Below are 12,274 nucleotides of genomic sequence, written 5' to 3' on the forward strand. Positions count from 1 at the left end.
GGTGGTGGACTAGCCTCCCTTGGAAGTTTTTATGCAGTGGTTGGATGAACCTCTGTCAGGGATGCTTTAGTTGAGATTCTTGCATTGCAGAGAAACCAGTAGGAGAACACTTCAATCTCCCAGGACATTCTATACAAGATCTCAAAGCAGCTGTTTTATTACAGAGAAATTTCAGGAACAGACTGGAAAGAGAAGTTGCTGAATTGGAACTAATTACCAAGCTTAAAACCATGGAGCCACCTGGAATGAATAGAGACATCGGATTCTTATCTCATTATGTATGATCACGCTTTCTTTAGCGCATCAGCCCTTGTTCCCCCCCCCCCAGGACTAATTGCAGCCATCAGCAGCCGTTAACAGCCATCCACAGGGTTACCACTCCCATCAGCCCATCACCCATTCCCACCCACCCCCACCACCCTCTGTATGTATGTATATATATATATATATATATATATATATATATATATATATATATATGGGTCTGACACTTCCGTTTCCAGTGTATCTGAAGAAGTGTGCATGCACACGAAAGCTCATACCAAAATAAAAACTTAGTTGGTCTTTAAGGTGCTACTGAAGGATTTTTTTATTTTTTTTTGCATTGCAGGGGTTGGACTAGATAATGCACAGGGTCCCTTCCAACTCTACAATTCCATGATTCTAAGTAACTAATGTACGGGCCTTTTTATAATTATTATTACTTTATTTATATCCCGCCTTCCCCCCTGACCAGTGGCAGACTTCGGGGCTTCAAATTTCAGTGGCACCTTGTGCAATGCTAAAATTGCCTCCACCTCTCATATCCCACTCTATAATGTTGTTGGGGTGCCCCCTGCAGCACAGCACCCAGTGCAGCCAAACTGGTTGAGCTACCCTAAAACCACCTCTGCCCTGACAAGGATTCAAGACAGCTTACAAATAAAATTAGAAAAGCTAAAAAACAGTCTTTAAAAAAGCATTAAACATTAATAGAATTAAAACATGCCCCCTCTCTCCATATATATATATATATATATATATATATATATATATATATATGCAGACACTTACAATGAAAACAATAAAAAAATAGCTTTAGGGTGCTCCACCATCTTAAGCCCTACCATATGTGTGTGTTTGTGGCAATTATTGCAGCTCTCTTGTTCTTTGCCAACTATTGCATTATTCCTACCTTAAGGCCACCACATGAGAAGGTACTTGAAGAGCTTCTGAGTTATATATATATATAAAAGTCAAGTGTATTTGTCCTTTGTGGCTGCAATTCAATAAAGCTATAAGCCCACATGGGAAATAATTGTCTAAACAGCCAGGGGTTTCTTTGGAGCTTCCGCTGCAGCTGAAAAGGCAAGGCAGGTTTTACTTAAAATTTAATCTAAAGAATTGGTTGGTTTGCCAGTGTATGTTTGGTTATTCAGAATTTTCCTCAATTATTTTCACTGCAGTCTGAAGCATGTTTGAAAACCGCCAAGGGCCTGTGGGCAGCAGTTTTAAGCATCGTTTGACTGGGGCGAAACAGTTAAATGCTTTGCGGACTAGTATTCTAACAACCAGGTAAAGGTAAAGGGACCCCTGATAGTTAAGTCCAGTTGCGAACAACTTTGTGGTTGCAGCGCTCATCTCGCTTTACAGGCCGAGGGAGCCGGCGTTTGTCCGCTCCGCAGACAGTTTTTCTGGGTCATGTGGCCAGCATGAATAAGCCGCTTCTGGCGCAACGGGACACCGACACCCAAGCAGTGCATAGAAACACCATTTACCTTCCCACAGGAGCGGTACCTATTAATCTACTTGCACTTTTTGGGGTGCTTTTGAACTGCTAAGTTGGCAGGAGCTGGGACCGAGCAACGGGAGCTCACTCCATTGCGGGGATTCAAACCACCGACCTTTTGATTGGCAAGCCCAAGGCCAGGGTTTACATCCAAAAGTCACATCTAAACCACATGAAATCATAAACTTCCTAAATGCTACAGCAGGTATCACAAACCTTTTTAGACTGCAGTGCCAGCCACAACATGTCTGCCATGGGGTGATGGCGTAACACAAAATAGGAGAGAGAGTACAATGATGAAGTTTCCCCCACAAATGTATTTCTATATGGGAAAAGGTTGAACCTGTTGAATTTCTGCCTGGGGTCCTGAGGATTGCCATTGCCTGGTGTCCAAACAACTCACTTCACTTATTGACTAAAAATGCTGACAGGTAGGGCCAGCTGAGCTTGCTCTTTTTGCACAAGTCATTTAGAAGTGTACCTGCACATCTTGCTTCATAACTTTCTTACTAGGAACTTCCTAGAAACTTTTTAAAAAAATGTCACTGCAGGTGCCATGGTGCCTGCTACTGCCAGGCTGGCAACTCCTCGGTCCTGGTGACCTTGGCATCCAGCATTCTGGAACACAAAGGCCTGGTCAACACAGTCACACATTCATCACTTGACAAGTAGAATATCAAATGTACGCCTGGCTGAGCCATTATAGATCTAGCACCACAGGTAGCATTTACAAATCACCTGCTGTCACCTCAAATGCAATAGTTTTCTGTGCAGTTGCTTCAAATGTTCATCTCTCAGTTATCAAATACTGAGTAATTTAATTAAGAATAATAATAATAATAATACACATGGATTTTTTTTCTAACAGATTGACATCCATGCCTGGCATTACTCTTGCTTACAGGACTGCACTCACAGAATCATTCTAATGATCAACACCAGAAGATTTAGTTCCATTTCTACTAACGCACCATTCACCAATATGCCAGGTCAGCACAGTGCAATACTGTACATCATTTTTAAAGTGTGAGCTGGAGGAGGAGGAGGAGGAGGAGGAGGAGGAGGAGGAGGAGGAGGAGGAGGAGGAGGAGGAGGAGTTTGGATTTGATATCCCGCTTTATCACTACCTTAAGGAGTCTCAAAGCGGTTAACAATCTCCTTTCCCTTCCTCCCCCACAGCAAACACTCTGTAAGGTGAGTGGGGCTGAGAGACTTCAGAGAAGTGTGACTAGCCCAAGGTCACTCAGCAGCTGCATGTGGAGGAGCAGGGACACGAACCCAGTTCACCAGATTACAAGTCCACCGCTCTTAACCACTACACCACACTGGCTCTCCTATAGGAGAAACCTATACAACTTCATGTTCATACATTTAAATTGCACCAAAACTCTTGCACAAAAGTGGCTTAAGATTCATTTTGATTCGTGCTCCCACACTTACCATTTAGACGAGATCCACAAACATAATTGAGCCATTCTATTTTGACAAGATCTACAACTTACCACAATCTTCCGATTCCCTACTCAGCCAGGTGGTAGTTGATTAGCCTTTGCCCAGAAGGGTCAAGTGAAATTTGATGAAGACCTCAAGTCATAGAGATGACAGTCAACATATCCAATTTTTCAGTGGCCAAGAAACACATCTCTCAGTTTCAAGGAAACAACAGTATGTATTCTTCTCCCTGGAAACAAATAAATAAATAAAATAAAATAAAGTAAGATGCTGTTGTAGAACAGCAGCAGCAGCTGCGTAATTAAGAAAAAAAAAAGCTAAGGGGAAGGAAACAGAGAAAGAATATAAAAACATAGGAGAGTTCACTTCCATTTGGGAAGGAAGGGGTTACAGCTTGATGGCAGTGCATGCAAATTTTCTGCAGTTCAATATATGGCATCACTAGTAAAGTAAAACCAGGTAGCAGATGATATGAATGATCTCTGTCAGATCCTCAAGAGTCACTGTCAAGTCAAAGTAGACCCTACAGGTCTAGTTTGCCTGTTTTTCATTTGGATTAGGAGCAGGTTTCTGTAGAACTATCCAAATTCAGAGATTAAGTAATGCATATGTTAAATTACTCTGACAAGAAGAATAGTTCTAGTAATAGCAAATAACCGCATGCCAATGAACAGCATATTGCCAGGTTATAATATAGATCATGATGAACCAGAAATTGCTGTAAATATACTGAGCTATCAGTCTTGTGTAGAGGAACTTTCAAAGTTATGACACACAGAGAGAAATATTTAAATTCCTAAATGGAAAAAAAGATAGCAACATCCACAATAACTAATAGGCTTCTAAAGTGTAATGCAACACAAGTGTGGCTTCGGGGCTTGTTCTTGCATGTCAAAAGTACTTCAAGCTCCTCTGATAAGGTTTTATGAACGCAACACTATACAGTAGTCAACACTGCTGCAGATAAAGAATACATGCCCAGAAACTCCTCACAAGTGCTGTCAAATAATTAGCTCTGTGTCCTTGACATAATTACTCTGATAGGAAGTACTGTACATACATGCATATTTGAGATAGGTGAATTCTTACTTAACCAAGCAGGAGATAAAATATGCTGCATTATTCTGACCTCTAAGAAAATAAAATGGCTACAGACAGGGAGAGGAAGGGAGGGAGGATTTCAGAGCACCTCCAAGAAGTTTCACATGTACAGTGGAACCTCGGTTTATGAACACCTCGGTTTACGAATTTTCGGTTTACAAACGCCGTGGACCCATCTGGAACGGATTAATTCGCTTTCCATTACTTTCAATGGGAAATTTCGCTTCAGTTTATGAACAGACTTCCGGAACCAATTGTGTTCATAAACCGAGGTTCATAGACCATTTGTCTTCCTTATTCTCTCAGTTCTCCTTGAATGAAAACTCCTCACCAATTTTGCTACTGCTTTCTTAGATCCCAGTGACCCAGTTTCCAGTTCATCAGGTAAATAGGAAAACTTACCCCTCCCCCCTCTGTGTGTGTGTGTGTGCGCGCACACACACACGCACACACGCACACACAATGACCTTGTGTTTGGACACTGTGATTAAATATACCAAGACAAATGATTTGCTCTCAGATTTAGCAACCCCAGCAAAAAGAGATATCACTTTAAAATAAAGAATAATGTATATGCATTGGTAGGTGACCAAAAAGAAATCTCTAACTCATCACACGGTGCTTTCAAGGGAAGCTTCAAAACAAAATGGAGGCACTTCAAAATACCTATTAATTTTGCTTCTAAGAAAGGAACTAATCTCTCATGCCTGTAGGCAATTAGGGTTATGTGGCCTTCTGGGCTGGAAAAAATGACAAACTGGAGAGTATCAGACTGAATAAACATTAGGATACCAGACTCATGCAGCCTTTGGGAATCACTTGACAACATTATTTTTTGAGACATCTCAAAGCTGAGTGGCATTAAACCTTCGAGGAACCAATTTCCATTTGAAATGATGAACCAAAATTGTCCATAAAGTGAGAGCTTAGCTTATAGTCCTGTTTTTCACAAACATATTCAGCAGTGTCAAATTTTTTGGGAGGGGGGGAATTATTTTGGCACAATTTGTGGAAAGATGAGTTCAATCATTTACACTGCCCTAATTTTTCAGTTTTCATTACATGACCTCAATGACATCATTCCATAGCTTAAGGATGGAGAATATGTAGCCTTCTATATGACGCTAGACTACAGCTCCCATCATTGATAACTATTGGCCATGCTGGCTGGGACTGATGGGAGATGGAGTCCTCCAACATAGGGAGGGACACCAGCACATGATCTCATACACCGCGTGATTCTTGATTGGCCAATTCTACCAATGTAACTAATCAGCAACTGGGGTGGTGGAATGGAAGTCAAAGGAACTTTAAATCATTTCACTAGGAACAAGAGGCGGCCTAAGAAAGCACAAACTTTGTTGTTCTGGAAACTATACTGCATCCCCCAAAACTGCTGCTACATGAATTTATTTATTTATTTTTACAACTCAGGGCTGTACCCAATGCTGCTATTCTGCTTGCACAATGGATTTCCCCTCTCTTCTCCTCTGTACAAATGCCCTCAAAAACTGCAGAGTCACAAAACATTAAGTGGCATATTTTATAATTTCAAGGCAGTGTTACCAAAGGATCAAACCATACAATGAATAATAAAACATAAAACAGTACAATAAAATAAAAGAATGCTATGTCCCCTCTCCAATGACCCAATGCACCAGCCACTATTAAACACACCAATCAATAATCAATGATCAAGGAATGGTCAGGGAAAACAAAGTTTTCAGAAGCGTCTTCAACATAGCTGTCAAGTTCTCCCTTTTTTTAAGGGAAATTCCCTCATGCTGAATAGGCTTCCTCACGAGAAAAGGGAAAACTTGACAGATATGGTCTTCAACCTTGTTAGGTCTACAAGCACATTTGCACTCTGGAGAAATGGCTGTGGGCACCAAACACACGCTGCAGCAACCTATGCTATTTGATACAACAGAATGCTTATTCCACGTCTGAAGCAGAGAGAAGAGCACTTGTGGGCACCACAGAAAGCTTCTGTGGGCACATGTGCATCTGTGGGTGCCACACTGGCAACATAAAAACATGAAATAGATGGCACATGATGCCCTATTTCCCCCACCCCCTAGAAAAGACTATCATTGAAAGCTGCCTGACAGGCAGGAACCCCAAAGGAACCCCAAGGAACCCCAGAACGGAGACGACCACAGGGGGAGGGTTAGAGCACCCCGCTATCCCATTATTCATTTTTCCCAGCTATACTAATAATCTCCTTTCAAATCTAAAAAGAAAAACACATCTCTGTTCTCCTTTCCCTCTCTTGCCTAGATTTTCTGCAAGAACTTTCATACTTTTATAGAATTTATATCTTATTTTCTTATTCCATTTTAAATCTTATCTTCTAGTTTTAGCCTCTCCCCCCCCCCCCTGTTCACGGCACATCCCTTCTCGGATCAGCAAACTCCATAATCCGTAAACCAGTTTCAAAACCGTTTTAGCCAGCCTTTAAAGAAAAAACCTTTTTCCATTCACCCCACTCCCTTTCTGCGAAATTTTACATGTCCAAATTTTCCATTCCCTCGCTGTTGCCCCTTTATTGTTTGTATAATCCACTCAATGTAAGTAATCCTCTCCCACGGTCTTTGTTCCCTATGGGGATTCTGAAGTCCAGACATAGTTTCTGCTCCCCCTTCCATGGGAGCGTCGTTCCCCTGGCTCACGTGCTCAAAAGCTTTTTCCTCTTTCTTCTCATTGCAGACTTCCTCCTGATCCAAAAGCTGACATACTTCTCGATTTCCTTCTATTTCTTCTTTATTCTCTTGTTCCAACGTTTTTTGTCCCTTATCTCCTTGAAGAAGTTGATTCGTTTCCTCTAATTGGGCAATCTGTTTATGTGTTCCAATAGTAAGTTCCCATAAGAGTCTCAGAGTTTTTCCTTTAAATCCAACTGTATAATTGTATGTTGACATTTTTGTACTCCTCTCAAGGACACAGTGCTATCCCAAAGCACAGGAAGTGGTTGCATTTTTCATTCGATCACCATTTTTCCAAACTGGTTACAATGTATTCACAAATTAAAGTCCGTTACTTGTTTCTAAATTGTAATCCAAAGGGAGTTTTCGTAGGCAACTTTTACAGCTCAGTTTATCAACATTGTTTCAGAACTCCCTATTACACAAATCTTGCTGAGTTCGTCAGGACTGCCGATTCCGGCGGTAGTAAGAGACTCTTCTCTCTTATTAAATCTCACACTCTCCCCTCTACCTTGTCACCAAAGGGGATTTCAGCATAGTTCTTGAAGATGCATAAATATAATAAATCTACAAATGTCTTGGCAATGGGTATTTTCTTAACTGTTTCCACTTTCAATCAATATGGGGGAGATCGGCTTCCGTTTTTTAAATCTCCTCCCGCTCCAAATTTAAATTCCAATAAAGTTTTTAAGCTCTTTTACTCATGGACATCCACTTTTTCTAGTCCTTTTTCTTTGGAAGTATCCAGCGTTTATTTTATTTTATTTTTGAAAATAATTTTTATTACATTTTCCAAATAAACAACTTTTTTTTTTTACATTCCACCTTATATACCCCTCTCATTTCCATCTCGCTCTGCCGAGCTGTGACTTCCCTCCCTCCCTTCATTCAGCTTTCTTGTTTCCTCTTAATCTCACAGTTATTTTATACTAACATAAATAAATTAAATTCATAGGGTTTATTTCAGTCCTGCAAGTGTCTTTAAACTTATACAGTTCTTCTCTATGTAATCAATAAATTTACTCCAGTCTCCCTTGAACTTTGCCTCTCCTTGGTTTCGGATCCCACAAGTTAACTCTGCTAGCTCTGCATAGTCAAACATTTTCGTCCGCCACTCCTCAATTGTTGGTAACTCATGTAATTTCCATTTTGGGGCTAGTAATGTCCTCGCCGCAGTTGTGGCACACATGAATAATCTCTTATCACCCTTTGCTATCTCTTCTCCCATTAGTCCCAATAAGAAAGCTTCAGTTTTTGGGGGGGGGAAGTGTACTTAAACATCTTTTTCAACTCATTATATATCATTTCCCAAAGTCCTTTTACTTTCTCGCATGTCCACCACATATGATAAAAACCACCATCTTCCTCCTTACATTTCCAGCATGTTTTGCTACCCATTCTATACATTTTTGCTAACTTTACTGGTGTTAGGTACCATCTATACATCATTTTCATTACATTTTCTTTCAAGGCGGTACATGCAGTAAATTTCAATGTTTCATTCCACAATTTCAGCCACACATCATACTCAATGTTATACCCAAAATCCCTTGCCTCTTTATAAACCCCTCTTTATAGGCGTTGTTGGTGGCACCAACACCAAGGGCTACCCAGTTACCGCTGGCAGTGCCTTTTTAGTGGTAGTTCCCCATTGTGGAATGCCATCCCTAGTGAGATGTCCCTGTCTTATTTATTATAAAATTTCAGGAGTAATTTGAAAACAGCACTGTTTACCAAGGCATTTGGCAGCTGCAGAATATTGTTCCTGACAACCTCAAGATTCCTGGATAGAATGATGTTTTTAACCATGACTGTCTTTAGATGTTTTTCTCTAAATGAAATGTTTTCTTTTTAAAATAATGTTTTAATTGATTTAGATTTTTAATAATAATAAGGTGGAACTGTTTGCATTCCTGTGCTCCTTCGGAAGAAGGGAGGGATAGAAATTCTTTAAATGAATATCCTACAAGTACAATCCACACTTCTGCCAGTCATCTTTGTCACATAAAAACTGAAGAAAAAAGAAGAAGAGGATTCTTCTAATACCTTGAAACTATTTTTTTTTTAAAGATGACATAAATAAAAAAAATAAATTCAATTTATTTAAGTAATTCCACTTTGGATCAGTGTAGGGAATGTCCTGTTATGAGTCTCAATATATTTTTAGAGTTCTGAATATGATATAATCACTCTTTTGCCACTATGTTGGCACATGCAAAAGAATATTTTATTGCACTGAAGATCAATGGGAGACACTATGTTAAACTACAATAAACCACTGAGTGGTGTAAATGTTTAGCTTAGCAGCTTGAGTACTTTTTTCATGCCATTTTGGGACACACACAATTCAATTATACCAAAATATTTTTGTTGATTTCACTCAGTGGTCTCTAGATGTCACTGTATTTTTCCCCTTGATGATTGTTGCTCACCCTGGATGAAGCTGAAGTTTTTAAGAGCTGCATATAGATGTTATTCATCTCACATTATGGCACAAAATAAATCTGTGTAACTGTATTTCATTTTCAACATGAAGGATAGGCTTAATTTGCAATTTCTGCATGATGTACTTAATCAGCCTTGCTAATTATGAGACCTACTGAATTTTCCAGATCAGCAAAATTTGCCAATGTCGGGAGCTTTTTAAACTGAGGACATTTTCTATTGACCATATTCCAAAGCCTCTTCTTTATCACTAATGCATAATGGAAGAAGGAGAAATATCAGTGTTTCAATTAAAAAAAACAAACCCTCAGCATGGAGAAGTGTTGTGGGGCAGAGGGATTTTAATAAAATTAAAGGGTGGGGAAATTCACAAGAAACAAGATCTAGTCATTCCCCCCCCCCCAAGTATCAACATTACTTGTTCTCGAAGCTACGAACAAGAGTTTGACCAAACTGCGGGAGGGAGTGCAAGACAGGGGTCACGAAGAGTCGGACACGACTAAACGACTAAACAACAACAATCAACATTACAGCACTTGAACAGGAAGTGTTATGTATAAAATGGCTCCAAAACATATCAAATCAAGGCTGTTCTCCCACATTGCCCTCCTCTCTCCTGCCATCTCTCTGACACATTCACACATGCACTCTGCATCTCAGGCAGGTGCAGTTCAGACCACCATGAGCACAAAGTATTCATGCACACCCTCCTCCCTTTCCTGATTTGCTCAAACCCTAACTTGCTGTGCCATACAAATCAAGCAATTTTTTTTTAAAAAAATTATGCACAGACTAAGGTGGGTTAGGCGTGGTTCCTTGTCAGTAGCAATAACTATCGTTTAACCAACCTGGACATGCTGGCAAACCGAGGCTTTAACAAATCGCAGAAAGGAGGGAGGAATTTTGTTTGGAGAGAAAAGTGCTCAAACCCCCAGGTTACTTACGATCAATCAACAGTGGTTTGGCCATGATAGCTAAACCAGAAGAATGGGCAGCTATATGCTAAGGATTTTATGCATAATTTTGTGCCCATTTAGCTTCTTAGTACCTAAAGCCTGGTAACCTGAGCAATGAGGAAACTTATACTGTATCCCAGAAGTACATGTGGAGAAAAATAATAATGATACAAATATTCTACAAACACTTGGGTGCACCTATGATCATCACAATGAAATCTCAAATTAATGAAGCCCTCAGGCTATCTTCAACTTGCACATTTGTGACATTTGTAAACAGATTTAAAGGGGTTGTTGTTGTTGTTGTTGTTGTTGCTTTGCACCCAACTGCAAACAAAAAATGTTTTGAATACATTGCTTTAAAATGGCCATTTTTTATATTTAAAAAATTAGAAGTAACTGTGAGCTCAAATACTTTTGAAGACATCAGCCTTATTCGCAGAAGTCACCCTTTGGATAAATTCCCATAATTTTAAATGCCACCCACTTATGCACATATACAGAGACGTTGGGGAGATTTTCACCGCAGGGCAGTTGCAGCGCTCATTAAAATATAATAAGCTCCACGATGAATAGAATAAACACTCATTACAAATTAATGAGAATAATTAGCATCCAAATCGTCCTGTGGAGCAAGACTCATTGGTTTTTATGAAGATCATGATATCCCCAGCCATGGTCCAAATGAATCAAAGTGTCAGATTGTAGAACAACACATGGTCCAAATGAATCAAAGTGTCAGATTGTAGAACAACACAAATAAAGAGCCCACAGATGCATTAACTGTTCCAAAGTCGTGCCAACCTCTGACCTGGCTGTCAATTAGGAGATGCAAACTGGCACACCTAATTAGGAGATGCAAACTGACATTTTCAGGCTAGATAGCTTTCTCAAGAGCATGCATTATTTTGGCAGCTGGGAACAAAATCCAAATGTCCATTTTTCGATACATTCCAAAATAAATTACAAGAAGTGATGCACTTTTAATAATATACACTGCAGTGGTAGCTGTTATTTATTTATTTATTTATTGTCTTCTCCTTCAAATTGTATGGTAACTACAGCAAAGTGAAAGAGCTACCTTTCTCTCTTTCGTTCCCCGAAGGGATTTGTGCATTTGGCATCCGTCTATAGTGGTTCATTTAAAATTGACCTGGCAGCATCCATTCCACCTGGTTGCAGCCGAGGAAGAGAAGGGAAGCAGGGCTATTCATCTGCTCAGTGGAGAGACCAGCTGTTTTTGGATGATCCTCCTCTCCTTCAAATGTCAACTGGCCACCACCCATTCCATCACAGCAGAAGGATAAATAAGAAGCTACTCTATCAGCTCTGCAGAGAGATCAGCTCCTTCTCTCCCTGAATTGCTTCCATACCAGCTGGCCATTGTAAGAACTACTGTGTAACTTAAATTGTAAGAATGGGTGCACAGATTTTTTTTCCCTTCTTCCCTTCTCATCCCTTTTTCCTTTAAATGTGGTACAGGCCTCCAAGCAAGCAGTAGAATGGATCATGTTTTGGAAGCCTTTCTGGCTGAAGAGCAAAGTTAAAATCCTTGTTTTCTACGTAATGGGTCACTATAGTTTCAAAAAAATGATTTTAGTTGAAGTTCCTATGTTGTATGTTTAAATTTGTTCTATAGATTCCGTAGGAACCTTGCCCTGGGACCAAATGGTGCCTTATAGGTATTCTAAAAACATAAAGCTAGTGTGTGGAACTGGTTGGTAAGGGCTAGGGAAATAGGTGCTCCTGAGAGGGACTAACATTTCTATAGTCTGGGGAAATCAGAGAAGCATGTGGAATCCTAAAGGAACTGATAATACAAATCCACTCAAAGGTTAACAGTGTAT

The 12,274-nt window shown here is 39.9% G+C and overlaps 1 protein-coding gene across 1 annotated transcript in view; it reads right to left on the reverse strand.

Annotated features, from left to right (window-relative positions):
- CDH18 (cadherin 18) overlaps positions 1-12,274 on the reverse strand; it is a 564,188-nt gene that overhangs the window by 234,897 nt on the left and 317,017 nt on the right. The window contains exon 3 of the mRNA XM_035126031.3: positions 3,271-3,449. The gene's annotated coding sequence lies outside the window, so the exon portion shown is untranslated. The remainder of the gene's footprint in view (positions 1-3,270; positions 3,450-12,274) is intronic.

The sequence above is a fragment of the Zootoca vivipara genome, chromosome 8, assembly GCF_965207765.1.
Source record: "Zootoca vivipara chromosome 8, rZooViv2.hap1.1, whole genome shotgun sequence".
NCBI classification, from domain to species: domain Eukaryota; kingdom Metazoa; phylum Chordata; class Lepidosauria; order Squamata; family Lacertidae; genus Zootoca; species Zootoca vivipara.